The following is a 22,573-nucleotide window of genomic DNA, read 5'->3' on the forward strand; positions in this document are numbered from 1 at the left end:
GCTGATCATCCAAATTCAGTACCCGGTCCCTGCTTTCTCCCCATACCCCTTGATCCCTTTAGCCTTAAGAAATATATCCAACTCCTTCTTGAATATATTTAATGTATTGGCCTCTACTGCCTTCTGTGGTAGAGAATTCTACAGGTTCACCACTCTCTGGGTGAAGAAATTCCTCATTTCTGTCCTAAATGGCCTACCCCTTATCCTCAGACTGTGACCCCTGGTTCTGGACTCCCCAACCATCGGGAGCATCCTTCCTGCATCTAGTCTGTCCAGTCCTGTCAGAATTTTATAAGTTTCAATGAGATCCCCTCTCATTCTTCTAAACTCCAGCGAGTACAAGCCCAATCGACCCAATCTCTCCTCATACATCATTCCTGCCATCCCAGGTATCAGCCTGGTGAATCTTCGCTGAACTCCTTCCATGGCAAGAACATCCTTCCTCAGATAAGGTGACAAACTGCACACAATACTCAAGATGTGGTCTCACCAAGGCCCTGTAAAACTGCAGCAAGACATCCTTGTTCCTGTACTCAAACCCTCTCGCTACGAAGGCCAACATACCATTTGCCTTCTTAACCGTCTGCTGCACCTGCATGCTTACCTTCAGCGACTGGTGCACAAGGACACCCAGGTCTCGTTGCACTTCCCCATCTCCCAATCTATTGCCATTCAGATAATAATGTCTTCCTGTTTTTGCCACCAAAGTGGATAACCTCGCATTTATCCACATTATATTGCATCTGGCATGCTTTTGCCCAATCACCCAACCTGTCCAAATCATCCTGGAGTTTCTCGGCATCCTCCTCACAGCACACACGCCCACCCAGCTTTGTGTCGCCTGCAAATTTGGAGATATTACATCTAGTTCCCTTGTCTGGATCATTAATATATATTGTGAATAGCTGGGGCCCAAGGACTGATCCCTGCAGTGCCCCACTGTTTGCCACTCGGAAAAAGACCTGTTTATTCCAACTCTTTGCTTTCTGTCTGCCAACCAGTTCTCTATCCAAGTCAATACCTTGCCCCCAATCCCATGTGCCTTAACTTTACACGCTAATCTCTTATGCGGGACCTTATCAAAAGCCTTCTGAAAGTCCAAATACACCACATCCACTGGTTCTCCCTTATCTATTTTACCAGTTACATCCTCAAAAAATTCCAGTGGATTAGTCAAGCGTGATTTACCTTTTGTAAATCCATGTTGACTTTGTCCGATCCTGTCACTGTTTTCCAAGTGCTCTGCTATTACATCTTTTATAATGGACTCTAGCATTTTCCCCACTACCGATGTCAGGCTTACCGGTCTGTAATTCCCCGTTTTCTCTCTACCACCTTTTTTGAATAGTGGGGTAACATTAGCTACCCTCCAATCCATGGGTACTGTTCCAGATACCATCGAATGCTGGAAGATGATCAGCAAAGCATCAACTATTTCTAGGGTCACTTCCTTAAGTACCCTAGGATGTAGATTAGCAGGCCCTGGGGATTTATCGGCCTTCAATCCCATCAATTTCCCTATCACCATTTCCCTACAAATACTGATTTCTTTCAGTTCCTCCCTTTCATCAGACCCTATGTTGCCCGACATCTCTGGGAGGTTATTTCTGTCCTCCTTTGTGAAGACAGAACCAAAATTTGTATTGAATTGGTCTGCCATTTCTTTGTTCCCCATTATAAATTCCCCTGATTCTGACTGCAAGGGACCTATGCTTGACTTCACCAATCTTTTTCCCTTCACATATCTATAAAAGCTTTTACAGTCAGTTGTTATGTTTCCTGCAGGCTCACTCTCATATTATATTTTCCCTTTCTTAATTAATCCCTTTGTCCTCCTTTGTTGAATCCTAAACTGCTCCCAATCCTCAGGTTTACTGCTTTTTCTGGCCAATTTATAGGTCCTCTCCTTGGATCTTATGCTATCCCTAATTTCCCTTGTTAGCTATGGTTGAGTCACCTTCTTTGTTTTATTTTTATGCCAAACTGGGATGAACAAATTCTGTAGTTCATCCATGCGGTCTTTGAATGTTTGCTATTGCCTATCCACCGTCAACCCTTTGAGTGACATTCCCCAATCAATCCTGCCCAACTCGCGCCTCAGACCATCGTAGTTTCCTTTATTTAACTTTAGGACCCTAATCTCTGAGTCGACTACTTCATTCTCCATCTTAGTGAAGAATTCGATCATATTATGATCGCTCTGACCCAAGGGGCCTCATACAACAAGATTGCTAATTAATCCTTTCTCGTTACGTAATACCCAGTCTAAGATGGCCTGATCTCTGGTTGGTTCCTCGACATATTGGTCCAGGGAACCATCCCTTAAACACTCCAGTGTAATACCCACTGGAAATGTTATGTACGCTAAGTATGGTTATCAATCTTTAACTTAGACACTATTATCATTGTTATAAATCCCTGGGTTAAAGTTGCCCATGTGAAGGTACGGCAAGAACTTTTAAGGACACAATGTGACTCAGAGCAGACTTTCCATAATTCTGCACCAGTATCAACTGTTGCAGACAGTGAGGCTGCGCAGTCTCCAGGCAGAAACCCCAGGAGGAAGGGGTGGAGTCGGGGTTTTCGAGCGGGAAAAAGGAGCGACTGGAAGAAAAGAGGGCAGGAGCTCTGAAAAGAGGGCTCAGGAGGCAAATGGCTGCCGCATCCCGTCCCGGGTTTCCAAACTCGGCCGCCGCCCTTCGTATTAGTAGCTCGGCATCCAGAACTCAAAGTGGGATTCAGTGATCGTGAATTCAACGAAGGGGTTCGGAGTCGTAAGTCTTGCAGACATTATACATACCATGAGCTCCAACTTAAGCACGCCAACGAGAGTGCACTCGAATTTGGACACAGGGACAGATTCTCCTTTGGATCCATGTAAATGGAGAATGTATGTTTATTATGTCTAGATTCATTCTAATGTATGCAAATGTCTAATTTAGTTCATTGACCTGTAATCTTCTTATACTGTCTGACGTTAAAACTATAAAGTAAGATAATTAGAATTAAGCCATTGTAGTAGTGATCTCCTTACTGGACTATAGAATACTGTCTACAACAGAGACCACATCTCACATATATCTAGAGAACCGTGAAGGGGTTACATTTTGGCGGCTCGTCCGGGATTGTGGTCTATTTATGTCAGTAAACTAACAGTATTGAATGCTCATTGCTAAGAGAGTGGTTTGTGGTTTCTACTGGGCTGTTTGAGCATAAAAGATGGATGTTATTGAGGTTGAAGCTTGGTGCAAATGGAAGCAGATAGCTACTACCCATGCCATTGTGCTGAATGGTGTTGCTAATGATGACCCTGATGATGTCTTGCTAAGGGCTCTGAATTGTGTCAAAGCCTTTGGAAAGGTTAGGATAGTTGAGCGCTGCTTGGATACAGCTACCAAGAAGCAGTTTGTGTTGATCCAGACATCAGAGAACCTGAGAGGTCATGGTTTACCTGAGGCAGTTGGGCTTTCTGAAGAGGCTGGTCCCTGGCCAGTTCAGTTTGTCCCTATTACTACTAAGGAAGAAGAAGGGTTTCAGACCAAGTTGTTGTCATTCTTGAGACAAGAAGGAAAGACTGTTGCTGATGTCAAAGGTCTGATAGGTCCTTCGGCCCTGGATATGAACACTCAGTTGGTCAGTGCCATTAGTTCTCTGGTGGATAAATGCACCAATCTGCCCTTCGAGGCTCAGGGATACCGTAAGCTCCGTATGTTCTCAGGAGTGAGACCAACTCCCAGTGGGGAAGAGGAGTACAACGCCTGGGCTGAGCAGACCCTGCCTCTGCTAGAGGAATGGCAGTGCAGTGACAACGTGAAGAGGCAGAGAATAGTAGAAAGCCTTAAGGGTCCTGCTGCTGACATTGTAAGATTCTTAAAGGTGCAGAACACCTCTGCTACTTCCTTTGACTACATGCAGGCTCTAGAAACTGCCTTTGGAACTACTGAAACCATTTCAGATTTGATGGTCAGATTCAGAAGCACATTCCAGTGTGAGGGAGAGAAGCTGTCCAGTTATCTGCTGAGAATAGACAAACTGCTGCATTGTATGTTATAGAAAAGAGGGATTGAGTTGCCTGAAATGAATCGGTTCCGCATTGAACAGGTTGTACGAGGTGCATTGCTCGAAGACGTGACTGCTCTTCGCATACGCATGACCCATAAGTTGCGAGATCCACCTACCTTCACTGAGCTGCTAAGGGAAGTCAGAGAGGAGGAGGATATGCTTCAGGCCCGGAATGTAGCAAAGAGTGCTGTGATGTCCAAGCTTGTGACTCCTGTTACAGTTCCTACTCCTAAGGGTGATGTCAACCCTGAGATGGAACAGCTGAAGAAGGAAATAAATGTCATGAGAGCCGAGATGGCATATTTTCGGTCTAAGCCCAACACAGAAAGGGATGACGCACGGGTGCAAAAGGTTGAACACCCTGCGAAGTCTAACAGCAAAATGAATGATTCCTCTAAAGGATATCCCCATGAAGGAGATAGACCTGGAGTCTTTTGTTATAACTGTGGAAAGGATGGACATTTCAAGCGAGAATGTAGAGGTGAGGAAAATCTAAAAAAAGTAAATGACCGTCTCATAAAACTTACCAAGAAGTCGGGAAACTACAAAGGGGCACAGTAACGGAACGGCCTGCTGTCCCTGTAGTTAAGACACGTTCCGCTAAGTGCAATAATAGACGAGGGGATATGAAAGACATCATACCTGAAGGTTTAGTAGGGCCGAGTTCTGCTGTATCAATACAGATTGAAGGCATTTATACTAAAGCTATCCTCGACACGGGTTCTCAGGTTACCATACTGTACAGATCCTTCTATGACCGATACCTGACGCATTTGCCGTTAACCCCAATCAGTCTTCTGCAGATCTGGGGCCTTAGTCCTGCTGATTACCCATATGATGGCTATTTGTCGCTGAGGTTGGAGTTCTTGGAAGCTGATGTAGGGACCACTAAGACCATTGATGCACTTGTGTTGGTTTGCCCTGACCCCATGGTGAAAGGTGAGGCTTCCATACTGGTTGGCAGTAATACACCCATAGTGAGATGACTCCTGACAAGCTGCAAAGAGCAGGGAGGTGAAAACTTCTTGAGCACCAAACACATTCACCCTGTTTTCAAAAAGGCTTTTGAGAAACTGCCTGAACTTTCTTCCGACGTAGATGATAGCAAAAGAGGAACTGTGTGGTACGTTCGAGCCAAACCTATCACCCTGCGTCCTGGAGGAGTGGCTAGACTCCCTGGGGTACCAAAATTCCCAGGAACACCAGGTACTGAAGCCATTCTGATAGAGTCACCTGATGATCCTGCAGAAGAGTCACGGTTTCCAAATGAGCTTCTGGTGAGACCAGAGTTGCAGACCCCGACAGCTGTGATGTCAAGGAGAGTTACAGTGACCGTGAGGAATATGTCAGGCAAAGGAATCACATTGAGGAAAGGAATGCCGATTGCGCATCTGTTTCCTGTAAATGTACTGTCGTCACATGTGAAGGAAGAGTCCAAAGTTAACTCAACCGGAGATCTGACACCCTCCTCCTTCAACTTTGGAGATTCATTCGTTCCTAAAGAATGGAAGGACTGATTAGTCAGGAAGATGATGGAGCGGAGAGGAGTTTTCTCTACTCATGAGTTTGATGTTGGTTGTAGTAAGAGTACTCGCCATTCTATCAGAATTACCGAGGATAAACCCTTTTGGGAGAGGTCTCGACGGCTGGCACCAGCTGACATCGAAGCAGTGAGACAGCACCTGTCGCAGTTAAAAGAAGCTGAGATCATTACCGAGTCCAGGAGTCCTTATGCATTTCCAATAGTGGTGGTGAGGAAAAACGGAAAGATTCGGATGTATGTGGACTTTAGGACGCTTAACAGACGTACTATTCCCGACCAATACACCGTTCCAAGAATTGAGGATGCACTGGCTTGTCTTAATGGAAGCAAGTGGTTCAGTGTGTTGGATCTCAGAAGTGGATACTACCAAATACCGATGAGTGAATCGGACAAAGAAAAGACAGCCTTTATATGTCCAGTTGGGTTCTACCAATTTGAAAGGACGCCACAGGGAGTTTCAGGCGCTCCAGCAACTTTTCAAAGAATAATGGAACAAACAGTTGGGGACATGAACTTGCTCGAAGTATTGGTGTACTTGGACGATATCATTGTGTTTGGGGCAACCCTTGAAGAACACGAAGCTCGGTTGCTGAAAGTGCTTGGTCGCCTGGAGGATGAAGGTCTCAAGCTATCATTGGACAAGTGTCAGTTTTGCCAAACATCCGTGTCCTATGTGGGGCATATTGTATCACAGGATGGAGTAGCCACAGATCCATCCAAGATCGAAACTGTTACCACATGGCCCAAACCGAACACAGTGACTGCCTTGCGGTCATTTCTTGGGTTCTGCGGATATTACAGGCGCTTTGTGCAGGATTACTCCAAAGTGGCCCATCCTCTGAATCAGCTGCTGGCTGGTTACCTCCCACCAGCCGAGAGGAAGACAAAGGCTAAAGGTAAAGAGAACAAGGACTACTTCAAACCCTCTGAGCATTTTGGTGTTAGATGGGATGAGAAATGCGAAGAGGTCTTCCACACCTTAAAGCAAAGTCTTACTCAAGCCCCCGTGTTGGCTTTTGCAAACCCACAGCTGCCATATGTGCTACACGTGGATGCCAGTCAAGAAGGGTTGGGTGGTGTGTTGTATCAGGACCAAGGAGCAGGGCTGAGACCCGTAGCGTTCATCAGTCGCAGTCTTACGCCATCAGAGCGTAACTACCCAGCTCATAAGCTAGAATTCTTGGCGTTGAAGTGGGGGGTGGTGGATAAGCTGCAGGATTATCTGTATGGAGCGAAGTTTGAAGTGAGGACAGACAATAATCCATTAACCTATGTGTTGACTTCGGCAAAACTTGATGCCACCGGCCACCGCTGGCTTGCTGCACTATCTGCTTACGGCTTTAGTCTCAGGTACAGACCTGGGAACCAGGACATTGACGCAGATGCTCTGTCTCGTCGCCCACACTACCAGAAACCAGAGTGGAAAGATGTTGCTTCAGCAGATGTGAAAGTAATGTGTCAGATGTCCGTGGTATCTGGACCAAAGAATTCATTTCATGCCCGAGAGATTGACCACTTGGGAGCACCAATGCATGCTGTTCCCCAGGCATTTTGCAACCTTTCCAGTTTGGATGTACAAAACTTACCCATGTTGTGTTCATCTGAAATATCCAAAGCACAACAGGAGGATCCCTGTATTCATGAGGTGTTTTCAGCTCTCCGTCTGGGTGATGTTACACAGATCGACAAATCAAAACATCCTGACTGTCGTCTGCTCCTAAGAGAATGGGACCACTTGGAAATTAAAGAGGGAGTGTTGTGTAGAATCACTCACCCACCCACTAAACCATGTCATTCACAGTTGGTCCTGCCTGAAAAGTACAGGGAAATAGTGATGAAGTCTTTGCATGATGACGCAGGTCATCTGGGAGTAGATAAGACCTATGGGTTGGTCAAGGACTGATTCTATTGGCCGCGTATGAAGTCTGCGGTTGAGGAGTTCTGCAAGTCCTGTGCACGTTGTGTCCAGAGAAAGACTTTACCTAAAGGAGTTGCTCCTCTGTTTCACATGCAAAGTGATGGACCTCTAGACCTTGTCTGTATGGATTTTCTGTCCATCGAACCCGATTCCAGCAATACCGCAAATGTCTTGGTCATTACAGATCATTATACTCGCTACGCCCAAGCTTTTCCCACAAAGGATCAGAAAGCATCCACCGTTGCCAAAGTGTTGTGGGAGAAATACTTCATCTACTATGGACTGCCAAAGCGAATACACAGTGATCAAGGTAGAGACTTTGAAAGTAGACTTATACATGAGTTGTTGTCCATGCTCGGGATTGAGAAGTCAAGAACAACTCCATACCATCCTCAGGGAGATCCTCAACCTGAGCGGTTTAACCGTACTTTGTTAGACATGCTTGGAACGCTGGATTCAAAGCGAAAGAACAAGTGGAGTCGGCACATTGGACATCTTGTTCATTCTTATAATTGTACCCGAAATGACGCTACTGGTTGTTCATCGTACTACATGTTTGGACGTGAAGCGAGGATGCCGGTGGATTTGTGTTTCGGAGTATCCAGTGATGGCACATCACAGAGAACTTACCTCAAGTATGTATCTGACATGAGAAAGGAATTGCAAGCTGCTTATGAACTTGCTGAGTCTGTTTCTGCCAAACAGAATAAAGGAAATAAGCAGAGGTATGACCAGAAGATCCGTTTTTCCCAATTCATGCCTGGTGACCGAGTTCTCATACGGAACCTAGGACTTCAAGGGAAACATAAGTTAGCAGACCGCTGGGCTTCTACACCTTACATTGTTGAAAGTCAAATGTCACAACTACCTGTGTTTCGGCTAAAACCTGCAGGTGGGAATGGACCCATAAAAATACTGCACCGGAATCATATCCTGCCATTGGGACAGCAAGTGCGTCTGGATCCGCCAGCGGATAATGAGCCGACACCTAGTAGGAGAACCCTGCAGAGAAGAAGAAGGAAAAAAACGAGAAACCAGGAAAACTTTGTTCCAGAAGACAGAAAACCCATGACACAGTGTGTGGATCATGAGGAACCTGATGAGTCGGAAGATGAAGAATGGGGTCTATGGTACGACCTCCCAGAAAGACACATAAGACAGAATCTGGATGAATTGTCTGAACCATTTAGCTCAGACTTGGACATGGTCTGGGAAGAAGCAGATGCTTCCGAGAAGGAGATAAAAGAGACTGAAAGGCATGATAACAAAGGAACCAACGCCTCCAACGTAGTTGAAGGAACTGAAGACCGGGTATCCGAAATAAGGAGCTCACAGCGAGTTAAGAAGGTTCCTGAAAGATTGACATACAGTACACTAGGAGTGCCAAGTGTAATGATAGCCCCTACGGTTCGATATGTTACCTCCCTTTATACATGGTTGGGAAGCATGCAACCCCTTATGTGTAAAGTTCATTAGTCATGGGGACATGCCTATATTTGGTAGGGGGGGGGGAGTGTAATACCCACTGGAAATGTTATGTACGCTAAGTATGGTTATCAATCTTTAACTTAGATACTGCATTATCATTCTTATAAATCCCTGGGTTAAAGTTGCCCATGTGAAGGTACGGCAAGAACTTTTAAGGACACAATGTGACTAAGAGCAGACTTTCCATAATTCTGCACCAGTATCAACTGTTGCAGACAGTGAGGCTGCGCAGTCTCCAGGCAGAAACCCCAGGAGGAAGGGGTGGAGTCGGGGTTTTCGAGCGGGAAAAAGGAGCGACTGGAAGAAAAGAGGGCAGGAGCTCTGAAAAGAGGGCTCAGGAGGCAAATGGCTGCTGCATCCCGTCCCGGGTTTCCAAACTTGGCCGCCGCCCTTCGTATTAGTAGCTCTGCATCCAGAACTCAAAGTGGGATTTAGTGATCGTGAAGAGAATTCAACGAAGGGGTTCGGAGTCGTAAGTCTTGCAGACATTATACATACCATGAGCTCCAACTTAAGCGCGCCAACGAAAGAGTGCACTCGAATTTGGACACAGGGACAGATTCTCCTTTGAATCCATGTAAATGGAGAATGTATGTTTATTATGTCTAGATTCATTCTAATGTATGCAAATGTCTAATTTAGTTCATTGACCTGTAATCTTCTTGTACTGTCTGATGTTAAAACTATAAAGTAAGATAATTAGAATTAAGCCATTGTAGTAGTGATCTCCTTACTGGACTATAGAATACTGTCTACAACAGAGACCACATCTCACATATATCTAGAGAACCGTGAAGGGGTTACACCAGGAATTCCTCCTCCACAGTATTGTTACTAATTTGGTTAGCCCAATGTATATGTAGATTAAAGTCACCCATGATGACTGCTGTGCCCTTACTGCACGCTTCTCTAATTTCGCTTTTAATGCCGTCCCCAACCTCCGCATTACTGTTTGGAGGTCTATATACCACTCCCACTAATGTTTTCTGCCCCGTGGTATTTCTCAGTTCTACCCATACAGATTCCACATCATCAGAGCTAATATCCTTCCTTACAATTGTGTTAATCCCTTCTTTAACCAGCAATGCTACCCCACCTCCCTTTCCTTTTTGCCTATCTTTCCTGAATATTGAATACCCCTGGATGTTGAGTTCCCAGCCTTGGCCACCCTGGAGCCATGTTTCCGTAATCCCAATCAAATCATATTCATTTCCCTCTATTTGCACAGCTAATTCATCCACCTTATTACGAATGCTCCTCGCATTAAGACACAAAGCCTTCAGGCTTGTTTTATTAATGCTCTTACACCTATTAGAATTATTATTTACTGTGACCATGTTTGATTTAAACCGTTGATTTCTCTGACTGCCACTTTTGTTTTTCTCCTTCCTATCTTTTGCTTTTATCCTTGTTTCCCTTTCCTCTGTCCCCTTGCTCAGGTTCCCAACCCCCTGCCATTTTAGTTTAAACCCTCCCCCAGAGCACTAGCAAACACTCCCCCTGGGACATCGGTCCCGGCCCTGCCCAGGTGCAAACCGTCCAGTTTGAACTGGACCCACCTCCCCCAGAACTGGTTCCAATGTCCCAGGAATTTGAATCCCTCCCCCTTGCACCATTCCTCTAGCCACGTATTCATCTGAAATATCCTTCTATTTCTACTCTGACTAGCACGTGGCACTGGTAGCAATCCTGAGATTACTACCTTTGAGGTCCTATTTTTTAATTTACCTCCTAACTCCCTATATTCCGCTTTTAGGACCTCATCCCGCTTTTTACCTATATCGTTGGTACCTATATGTACCATGACAACTGGCTGTTCACCCTCCCCTTCCAAGATGTTCTGCAGCTGCTCTGAGACATCCTTGACCCTTGCACCAGGGAGGTAACACACCATCCTGGAGTCTCGTTTGCAGCCACAGAAACGCCTATCTATTCCCCTTACAATAGAATCCTCTATTACTATAGCTCTACCCCTCTTTTTCCTCCCGTCCTGTGCAGCAGAGCCACCCCTGGTGCCAGGAAGTTGGCTGCTGCTGCCTTCCTCTGGTAAGCCATACCCCCCAACAGTACTCAAAGTGGTGTATCTGTTTGAGAGGGCGATGTCCACAGGGGACCCCTGCACTACCTGCCTGCGCTTAGTACTCTGCCTGTTGGTCACCCATTCCCTTTCTGCCTGTCCAACCTTTGCCTGCGGTGTGACCAACTGATCAAACGTGCAGCAAAGATTCACCAGGCTGATACCTGGGATGGCAGGAATGACGTATGAAGAGAGATTGGGTCGATTGGGCTTATACTCGCTGGAGTTTAGAAGAATGAGAGGGGATCTCATTGAAATTTATAAAATTCTAACAGGACTAGACAGACTAGATGCAGGAAGGATGTTCCCGATGGCGGGGGAGTCCAGAACCAGGGGTCACAGTCTAAGGATAAGGGGTAAGCCATTTAGCACTGAAATGAGGAGGAATTTCTTCACCCAGAGAGTGGTGAACCTGTGGAATTCTCTGCCACAGAAGGCAGTTGCGGCCAATTCATTAAATATATTCAAGAAAGAGTTGGATATATTTCTTAGGGCTAAAGGGATCAAGGGATATGGGGAGAAGGCAGGGACAGGGTACTGAATTTGGATGATCAGCTGTGATCGCATTGAATGGCAGAGCAGGCTCGAGGGGCCGAATGGCCTACTCCTGCTCCTATCTTCTATGTTTCTATGTTACTATACACGCTCTGAACATTAATCATTTTTACAGAATGTGATCAGCAACAGAGCTGCTGCTGCTGCACTCCGCGGCCACAAGGGGGAGCCACAACTGAATCCTCGGTCTGCGGACCGGCCGCTCGGAGCAAAACTCCGCAAAGTCAGAAACTCCGCACAAAGTCTCAGAGTCTCCGCACTGCCACCAATCTCAATGTTGCTTCTTCACCCACCTTCACCCCGGCATTGCAGCAGAACCTTTGATAACTGGGGCATGAACCGCAGTGACGTCAAATCCCCACCCCGGCCCCTCGAGCTTCACCCAGTCCCTCGCCCAATGAGCGGCGGATCCACGGGTCCCTCGCCCAATGAGCGGCGAGCTGGGCGGGTTCCCGGTGCCCTCGCCCAATGAGCGGCGAGCTGGGCAGGGCCCTCGCCCAATGAGCGGCGAGCTGGGCGGGTCCCCGGGGCCCTCGCCCAATGAGCGGTGAGCTGGGCAGGGCCCTCGCCCAATGAGCGGCGGGCTGGGCGGATCCACGGGGCCCTCGCCCAATGAGCGGCGAGTTGGGTGGGTCCCCGGGTCCCTTGCCCAATGAGCGGCGAGCTGGGCAGGGCCCTCGCCCAATGAGCGGCGGTCTCCGGGTCCCTCGCCCAATGAGCGGCGGGCAGAGACGGAAAGCTGAGCCGTTAACCAGCCGAGAGTCGGTTCAGAGGCCGGGAATCTAACGGAGGATTTGATGGTTTTACCGTGAGACTGCAGGGCGGACACTGAGACGGGTAAGGCTTTTCCCGGCCCCGCTCCCTCAGCCGCCGGAATCGGTTGCTGGAAGTGCCGGGGAAAGTGCGTCAAGCGGGCTCCTGGGTCCTGGGTCCCGGGTCCCGGGCTCTGGGCTCCTGGGTCCTGGGGTCCCGGGCTCTGGGCTCCCGGTCAGAGGCGGCTGGTGCCCATGACCCCGGGCCCCCTCCCCACCCCCATCATTGGAGCCTCTGAAGTTTTATGAGCGCCTCGGGCGCGTTTTAATAAAAATGTGAACTTCTGCCCATTTTGGCGGGTTTGAAAGCCGAGCCGAGCGGAGCGGTTTGATTGTGGGCACGGGTCTGGTGGGCAGAGCACGGCCAGCGCTGCGGGGGGCAACGCACTGATCGCAGTTTACCACAGTGGCATTTCTTGTTGCCTGGAGATGAGCAGAAAAGATCAAAGCTGGTCTCTGGTGTCAGTGCATGGTTACACGTATCCAGCCCTGATATGAAATGAATATAGTCTGAAGACTTTTTTTTAAATGGGTTAATGATGGCTCAAAGAAATGATGCTGTACGATAACCCCACCGGCACTGTGGTGCAGGTGAGGTGATTTGAGCAATATTACCTCGCATACATGTGCTGGGCTATACTCTGTGATCAGAGGCCCTCTGCTTTCCTCATGTTTGGGCTGTCACTGAGCATGCTGAGGTATGTGTGCAGTGAGCTTTGAGTTTTGCAGGCGTTATGCTTGCTGTGTGACCTATTTCACCCAGCTGCACACTGAAATTTAATTACAAGTGAAAATATTCAGTCATGAGGGAAGGAGAGGAGGTGGGGATGGGGGGATCGGACCTGCTGGCAGTTAGGTTAAGTTTATGGTGCATTGTAGGTTCCAGCTGTTATATTGGAGCAAATAGCATCAGTGTGCAGTGAGCTCCCCACCCCATTTTATTGAAATAACAACAGAAAATGCTGGAAATACTCAGCAGGCCAGGCAGCATCCGTGGAGAGAGAAACAGAGTTAACGTTTCAGGTCTGAGACACTTCATCAGAACTGGAAAAAGCTGGAAATGTAACAGATATTAAGCAGGTGTAGAGAGAGGAGGGGGGGGTGGTGTTAGGAGGGGAGGAAGGAATTGAAAGAACATGCTATGAAAATGTTACAAATGGGAATGGCAAAATCATACTGCATGGAAAAATGGGGGCAGGGATAATTATCTGAAATTGTTGAACTCTACGTTGAGTCCGGCAGGCTGCAAAGTGCCCAATCAAAAGATGAGGTGCTGTTCCTCGAGCTTATGTTGAGCTTCATTAGAACAATGTAATAGACTGAGGACAGAAAGATCAGAGTGGGAGTGAAGCGGTGAATTAAAGTGACAGGCGAACAGAAGCTCAGGGTCACCCTTACGGACTGAACGGAGGTGTTCCGCAAAGCGGTCGCCCAATCTGCGTTTGGTCTCCCCAATGTAGAGGAGACCGCATCGTGAGCAGCGGAACACCTCCGTTCAGTCCGTACGGGTGACCCTGAGCTTCCGGTCGCCTGTCACTTTTTAATTCTCCACTTCACTCCCACTCTGATCTCTCTGTCCTCGGCCTATTACATTGTTCTAATGAAGCTCAACATAAGCTCGAGGAACAGCACCTCATCTTTCGATTGGGCACTTTGCAGCCTGCCGGACTCAACGTAGAGTTCAACAATTTCAGATAATAATCCCTGCCCCCATTTTTCATGCAGTATGATTTTGCCATCCCCATTTGCAACATTTTCATAGCATGTTCTTTCAATTCCTTCCTCCCCTCCTAAACCCCACCCCCCCTGTCTCTGCACCTGCTTAATATCTGTTACATCTCCAGCTTTTTCCAGTTCTGATGAAGGGTCCCAGACCTGAAACGTTAACTCTGTTTCTCTCTCCACGGATGCTGCCTGGCCTGCTGAGTATTTCCAGCATTTTCTGTTTCAGATTTCCAGCATCTGCAGTATTTTGCTATATTACCCCTTTTATTGAAAGTTTGATTGGAGATTTAGATTTTTTTTTAAGTGCTGTGTTAATGGATTTATGATGGCGTGTGTAAATTCAACACGAGCTTAATATATGTAACAGCGTAAGTTATACTGCCTTTATTTTAGAATTTGCTGTAAATGAGGATTCACTATAGTCTTTCCTGCATTAATTCATTTATTTTCTTCATTCAAAATTTCATCATATAATTAAGTTTTCTAAAATCTTCCCTTTACTGCTCTTCTACATCACATGTCAACTTCAATTTCATCATCTCATTCAAACACGTTTTTGCAATGTCTGTTATCTTTCCTCATTTAACCAATTTTAACCCATGTGGCTTGCATGTGTTTCCCATTAATCCAAAAGGACTTTCCTGCATCCCAACTGTTCCTCTTCGCTTTATCATTCTCACACACATTAACATGCCTGCCTCTTCTCATGATCATTTATACCTCTAATTCTGTATATATTATTTCATTCATATTCCATTTTTTGAATGCTGGTCTCATTTCCACATGTACGCTGACGACACCCATCTCTACCTCACCACCATCGGCCACGCAGCCTGGGACTGGCTTTTTTGATGCCGCGCGCCCCCAAAAATAAGGGAGAACGTTGCTCACCACCACCTCTCTTGACCCTTTTACTGTCTCTAAATTGTCAGACTGCTTGTCCGGTACTAGATGAGCAGAAATTTCCTCCAGCTAAATATTGGGAAGACAGAAGCCTTCGGTCCCCGCCACTCCGTTTCCTCACCACTGACTCCATCCCTCTCCCTGGCAGCTGTGTGAGGCTAAACCAGACTGTTTGCAACCGTGGTGTATTTGACTCCGAGATGAGCTTCTGACTACATATCTGCGCCATCAATAAGACTGCCTATTTCTACCTCCAAATCATCGCTCGACTCTGCCCCTGCCTCAGCTGATCTGCTGAAACCCTTATCCATGCCTTTGTTACCTCGAGACTTGACTACTCCAGTGCACTCCTGGCTGGCCTCACATCCTCCACCTTCCGTAAACTTGAGGCCATCCAAAACCCTGCTTTCCGTGTCCGAACTTGCACCAAGTCCCGTTCACCCATAACCCCTGTGTTCGCTGACTTACATTGGTGCCCGGTTGAGCAACACCTCGATTTTTAAAATTCTCATCCTTGTTTTTTAAATCCCTCCATGGCCTCATCTCTCTAACCTCCTCCAGGCCAACAACCTTCTCTACCTCTGTTTCCTCCATTAAGACGTTCCTTTAAACCTACGTCTTTGACCAAGTCTGCCTTAATATCTCCTTATTGTGTCTCGGTGTCAAATTTTGTTTGATAACACTCCTGTGAAACGCCTTGAGATGTTTTATTATGTTAAAGGTGCTATATAAATACACAAGTGCTGTTGTTGTCATTGTGGATTTAAAATGAACCTGGGGAGCTTTGTTTAGTTGAAAACACTCATTGTGTAGTAATAATCATACCACACGTAATAATATCTACCTGGAGATAAAATTCCCGTTGAGATCAAAGGAGGGGATTTACGGTGGCCAATGTATCCGCTAAGCCACACGGCGGTCTGGAGGTCCCATGTAGGCCGCTCACCGGCTATTATATGGGAGAAACTGCGCATGTGCGAAAATTTGAAAGCCACTTAAAGGGACCGGGGCACCCCAAAAAAAGGGAACGTTGACGGTGACCTCACTGGAATTGCTTTGCGAACTGTGTGTGAAATTAGTTCCTATTTAAACTTAAATGTACTTTTACTATTTTTATAATTTTTATTTACTTACCCAAATACTAGTAAAAAAAAATGCACACTTAAAAGTAGTGGAATATGATCTATATCTCACTCTTGATGTTGACCATAACTGTTTATTGCCAATTCATGAGATGTAAGTCTTATCCCATGTCTCTGTTATGTATCTTTTTTCCACTTTACCTGATAAGCTAATTCAAACATCTGAATTGTTCGCTATTGTAATTGTTTGCATGTACAGTGTTGTCTAATGTTTTCAAGCTTGACCTGGATAATGACTCTAGAGTAAATAAATTATCGGACCAGTGACTTTATTATTTTATGTATCTGTGTCTTTACACAAGTTGGGAAAAAATCAGAGAAGGTAACACCTTATTAGAAGTGCAATATCCTATTCATTCACTTGACAATTGGTGTCAACCACAACCCATTAGCTGGTAACTTGGGTATACATTTTATTTCCTTGGATGGCGCTGAGAAGTAGGATGTTATGTTAGGAATATACCTGACTGAATTTAATCTAGATAACGTTGTAGAAATCTGCAGTGTAGGCTACATTCAATTCTTATTCTGGAAGAAGTTTTGGATTACATATTTGATTCCAGGAAATGTACTGGAGTGAGTGGATTTACCAATTTACATTATTGAGATATGTTCCGAGATAAGTCTGTGATATGTTAGTTTTAAAAAAAACCTGACTTCTATTGGATTGGATTTTGTCAGACAAGTTCACTTCATTTTTTGGCACATTTCCCACAGATATTTGCCACCTTATGAAGGGCCAGCAGTCTGGTTCTCCACTGTACCATCAGCTAGTGAGCAATCTGCAGATGGTGTCAATGTCTTCAATTTTGCGATAGCTTACCCTCCCAAGCTACAGTGCAGCAACATTTTGCCAATATGTTCACATAGGTAATAGAAATAAAAAACAGGTTATGGAAATTACTGGCATTGCTGATCATTTTCAAAACTGCTGTAGAATTTAATTTATAAATTTTAGTAATTAAATAAATGTTCAATATTGTTTAACTCCTTTCACACAGCCTCATAATATTTTCCACAACTACACATCCATTCCCTACAGCTGCAATGCGAGCAGTTTTACTGTACCTTCCTGGGACAGGGAACTGTTTAAATGAGGACAGTGAAGCAAGTTTAGTTCTGTTAGACTTTGAATTTTAAGTTGTGAAGAGAGGCTAAGGACCATCCTTTTTCTCCAGCTCCGCAGTGTTTCCCCTCTCTCAAGGTGCGGTTTCCTTATTGAGTTTAATGCCTTCAACATCTTCAACACCTCATCCAAGCTGCCATTATTCATATGTAAGCCCCGACAGCATGTATAGGCAGGCTATTTGACTGCAGGGGCCATCACAGATGAGCATAAGCCTTTCTTCTTCCAATATCCTGCGCGTCCTCCAGCAAGGGTTGCTGGATAGCAATTAGAAGTTGAATCAATTTTCTCCTCCTCTAAGCTGGGGGGGGGGGTGGGAAGGCCAATTGTTTTGCCATGACTGCTGCTCTGGCTGAGATCAGTTAACTTGGTGCAGACCAGAGATTGACTTTAGGATCTTCCCGGGACTTTATGGCTCAGCTGCTCACGGATTAAATTATTTGCGCCCACTGAGAGTCGACGAATCATTCTTGTTGCTCTTGCTGAATCTTCCCAATGTTATCAATGTACTATTTAAGGTTACATATTCAAAATTTCAAGGATTTTTCCAATTTTGGACACTTCAATGATGTCTAGTATTTTCATTTCCAGTAAAATGCCCTTGAAATGCATCCTAGTAATAGAGCCTTGTTGATAACTTCATATTGACTCTGTACTTTTAGTGAGCAACTAGAAGATCTCCTGTGGTGCTGCAAATGGAGAGTCAAGACTAAGTGCAGTCTTGAGAAGTAGGGATAATTGAATTATGGTGCCCAGACATAATTCAGACTCCATTTTTAAGTCATGTATTTTGACCTTATTTTTAACAAAATTCTACTAATAAATTTCTGTGTTCACATTTATAATGGGTATTGCCTATGTAAATTTTTTTACACTGATTACACTCTCATACAAGTGGTGGCACTGCGGCCCCGCCACCAGTTTAGGTATGCAGTTTCCATGATAAATGTGGCCCAAGAAATTCATAATGGGGAAAATGTTGACAGGAAATCTGTAAATTTAAAGATTTTTAGTGTATTTTCACTTATTAATCATATGCGCTCCTTAATCTTTTATTCCTTTGCTAAAGTCTATTTTTTATCATGCGCGTGCTTTCTGTTCCACTGCGCGTAAGGTTACATTTGATGACATTGAAATATAAGTTACAGTTGTGGTCATTGTTGCAAAATACTTTTGTTTAATAAAATAATTTCAGATCGTAAGCAGTTGAACCCATTTATTTTGTACACTTGGCCTGCCCTGGTAGCTTAAGTCACAATCCTTTGGGTTGAAAATAACTTTTGGGTGAAAGCGAATCTACCTGATATCCCTTCTTGCTGCTAATTTTCAAGCTTGTGTCCACTGGTACTTGAAACCATTACCATTGTTTGGGGGGGAAAATAACATTGCAAGTGTATTCCTGTCGATTGCCAGGGCTACTTTTGTGAAGAATTAGAGATGAAAAACTGAGGAGCTTTTTCAAGCATGAGGTAATCTGTAACATACCATGAACAAAGAAAGTGTCTCAACTTCGCATTATTCAAATTAAAATAAAAATGTCAATTGAGTAGCTGATCAGAACGGGGGAAAAGGCTTCAAAGATACAGAAAACAAATATTCAAATTATGATTAACTTACTTGCTGAGCTCTTGGGAGACTTTGCTTTTGTTGTATAACGAATGTGGCTTTTGTTTATTCTGTACTTTTTATGTAGAAATTAAATGGAAGGGTGAGCTCTGTCGTGCTCTGTAGCAGTTGAAATGACATGACTTCCACTCTGGGAAATGCAACAATTGGGTAGATCGGATAGGAGGGGGTAGAGTTTGCAATTCGCCCGAAATTGGCCAAACCAGCGCAGAAGATCAAGGAATTTCAAGAGCAAGTTACATTCAGCGCAAATTGAGTTTCTGCGATCTTTTGCGCTGATTTAAAAAAAAATTGAGCTGGAAGCCAACCCCGCCCACAAACTGACCACTTCCAGATCGAATTAATCAGTATGACGAGTTTCTGCTAATTGTGCCCATTTGTGGGCCTTCTAGGAGGCTCTCAAAATTAAGCTTTTTTTAAAGGCCCAAGGGCACTAATAGGCACCTTTTTTAAAGATTTTAAACATTTTAATTTACTAAATTAAGTAGTGTAAACCAATGAATCTAGTAAATGGTTCTGTATAGCTTTTTAAAAGTCCTTTTCAGTTATTTAAAATCAGCTTACTTGCAGGTGGTCAAGCCCTATCCCCGTAACCCCACATATTTAATCCCCCCTAACACTAAGGGCCAATTTTTATCATGGCCAATCAACCTAACCCGCACATCTTTGGACTGTGGGAGGAAACCGGAGCACCCGGAGGAAACCCACACAAACACGGGGAGAATGTGCAAACCAAATAGGAGCAGGAGTAGGCCATACGGCCCCTCAAACATGCTCCGCCATTCAATAAGATCATGGCTGATCTACTACCTCACCTCCGCTTACCCGCCCTATCCTCCCATATCCCTTGACTCCTTTAGTGTCCACAGTCTATCGATCTCATTCTTGAATATACTGAACGACTGGGCATCCACAGCTCCCTGTGGTAGAGAATTCCAAAAATTCACAACCTTCTGGATTAAGAAATTTCTCCTCATCTCAGTCCTAAATGGGCGACCCGTTATCCAGAGACTATGACACCTTGTTCTAGACTCAACAGCCTCTCGGCATCTGATTGGGCAGAAGCATGGCAGATGCAATATAACGTGGATCAATGTGAGGTTATCCACTTTGGTGTCAAAAACAGGAAGGCAGATTATTATCTGAATGGCAATAGATTGGGAGAAGGGGAAGTGCAATGAGACCGGAGTGTCCTTGTGCACCAGTCGCTGAAGGTAAGCATGCAGGTGCAGCAGGCGGTTAAGAAGGCAAATGGTATGTTGGCCTTCATATCGAGAGGGTTTGAGTACAAGAACAGGGCCTTGGTGAGACCACACCTTTGAGTTTCTGCAGTTTTGGTCGCCTTATCTGAGGAAGGATATTCTTGCCATGGAAGGAGTTCAGTGAAGATTCACCAGGTTGATACCTGGGATGGCAGGAATGACGTATGAGGAGAGATTGGGTCGATTGGGCTTGTACTCGCTGGAGTTTAGAAGAATGAGAGGGGATCTCATTGAAACTTATAAAATTCTAACAGGACTAGACAGACTCGATGCTTGGGGAATCCAGAACCAGGGGTCACAGTCTAAGGATAAGGGGTAGGCCTTTTAGGACAGAGATGAGGAGGAATTTCTTCACCCAGAGAGTGGTGAACCTGTGGAATTCTCTACCACAGAAGGCAGTAGAGGCCAATTCATTAAATATATTCAAGAAGGAGTTGGATATATTTCTTAAGGCTAAAGGGATCAAGGGGTATGGGGAGAAAGCAGGGACCAGGTACTGAATTTGGATGATCAGCCATGATCGCATTGAATGGCGGAGCAGGCTCGAGGGGCCGAATGGCCGACTCCTGTTTCTATGGTTACCCTGTTGAGCTCTGTTTCAGTGCGATCACCTCTCGTTCTTCTAAACTCCAGAGAGTACAGGCTCATTCTACTCAATCTCTCCTCATCGGACAGCTCTCTCACCCCAGGAATCAACCTGGTAAACCTCTGTTTGCACCCCCCCCCCCCCCCCACCTCTAAGGCAAGTATATCCTTCCTTGGGTAAGGAGACCAAAACTGTACACCGTACTCCAGGTGTGGTCTCACCAAGGCCCTGTATAATTGAAGCAAGACTTTTTTACTCTTATACTCCAATCCCCTTGCACTAAAGGTTAACATACCTTGGCAGGGGGATGGGATACAGAGGGGAGCTGAAATAGGGGGGGATGTGCTGCCAATTATAGAGAAAAAAACAAGTCAGCTTGGTAGACAGGGCAAATATATAAGGGCAAGGCTGGATGGCATCTATTTTAATGCAAGGAGTCTTGCGAATAAGGTGGATGAACTGAAGGTGTTGATAAACACATGGGAGTATGATATTGTTGCTATCACGGAGACATGGTTGAGGGAAGGGCAAGACTGGCAGCTCAATATTCCGGGGTACAGAATCTTCAGGCGAGACAGAGGGGGAGGTATAAGAGGAGGGGGTGTCGCAATATTAATTAAGGAGTCAATTACTGCAGTAAGGAGGGATGATATATTAGCAGGGTCCTCTAATGAGGCCATATGGGTGGAGCTTAAAAACAAAAAGGGGGCAAGCACTTTGCTGGGAGTGTACTATAGGCCTCCAAACAGTCAGGGGGAGATAGAGGAACAGATATGTAGGCAAATCTCAGAGAAATGTGCAAATAATAGGGTAATAATAATGGGGGATTTCAACTTCCCCAATATTAACTGGGATAGTCAGAGTGTGAAAGGCTCAGAGGGTGTAGAATTCTTAAAGTGCATCCAGGAGAGCTTTTTGAGCCAGCATGTAGAAAGTCCTACAAGAGAGGGGGCGGTACTGGACCTAATTCTAGGGAATGTGGCCGGCCAAGTGGAAAAAGTGCTAGTAGGGGAGCACTTTGGTGATAGTGACCATAATATGGTAAGATTTAAGGTGGCCATGGAAAAGGACAGGGATGGGCCGGAAATAAAGGTTCTAAATTGGGGGAAGGCCGATTTTAATAGGATAAGGCAGGATCTGGCCAAAATGGACTGGGATCAGCTACTTGTAGGAAAATCCGCATCGGAGCAATGGGAGGCTTTCAGAAGGGAGATTGAGATCATACAATGGCAACATGTTCCCGTAAAGGTCAAGGGTGGTTCCAAAAACCACAGGGAACCTTGGATGACAGGGGATATACGAGAATGGATTAGGAAAAAAAGGAGGGCTTTTGGTAGATACAAAAGGCTAAAGACGGAGGAAGCCCTAGAGGAGTACAAAAAGTGCAGGGGGATACTTAAAAAAGAAATTAGGAGATCAAGGAGGGGCCATGAAATAACACTGGCAAGCAAAATAAAGGAAAATCCGAAGATGTTTTATAAGTATATTAAGGGTAAGAGGATAACTAGGGAAAAAATAGGGCCCATTAGGGACAAAAGTGGCAATCTGTGTGTGGAGCCGGAAGATGTAGGAGGGGTTCTAAATGAATTTTTTGCGTCTGTTTTCACTATGGAGAAGGACGATGTAGACATAGAAATAGGGCGGGGGGACTGTGATATGCTCGAACATATTAACATCGAGCGGGAGGAGGTATTGGCGGTTTTAGCTGGCCTAAAAATGGATAAATCCCCAGGCCCGGATGAAATGTA

At 45.3% G+C, this 22,573-nt stretch overlaps 1 protein-coding gene across 6 annotated transcripts in view; it reads left to right on the plus strand.

Annotated features, from left to right (window-relative positions):
- Positions 1–12,342: 12,342 nt before the first annotated feature.
- fam49a (family with sequence similarity 49 member A) overlaps positions 12,343–22,573 on the plus strand; it is a 299,323-nt gene continuing 289,092 nt past the window's right edge. For 4 of the 6 annotated variants that reach the window (XM_085996284.1, XM_085996283.1, XM_085996285.1 and 1 more), the window contains exon 1: positions 12,344–12,480. The gene's annotated coding sequence lies outside the window, so the exon portion shown is untranslated. Of the gene's footprint in view, positions 12,481–22,573 lie in introns of all 6 variants that reach the window. The other 2 variants (XM_085996280.1, XM_085996282.1) reach the window with 1 other exon arrangement.

Source organism: Somniosus microcephalus, chromosome 9 (genome assembly GCF_052327205.1).
Source record: "Somniosus microcephalus isolate GS21.2 chromosome 9, FLI_Smic_1.0, whole genome shotgun sequence".
NCBI lineage: Eukaryota > Metazoa > Chordata > Chondrichthyes > Squaliformes > Somniosidae > Somniosus > Somniosus microcephalus.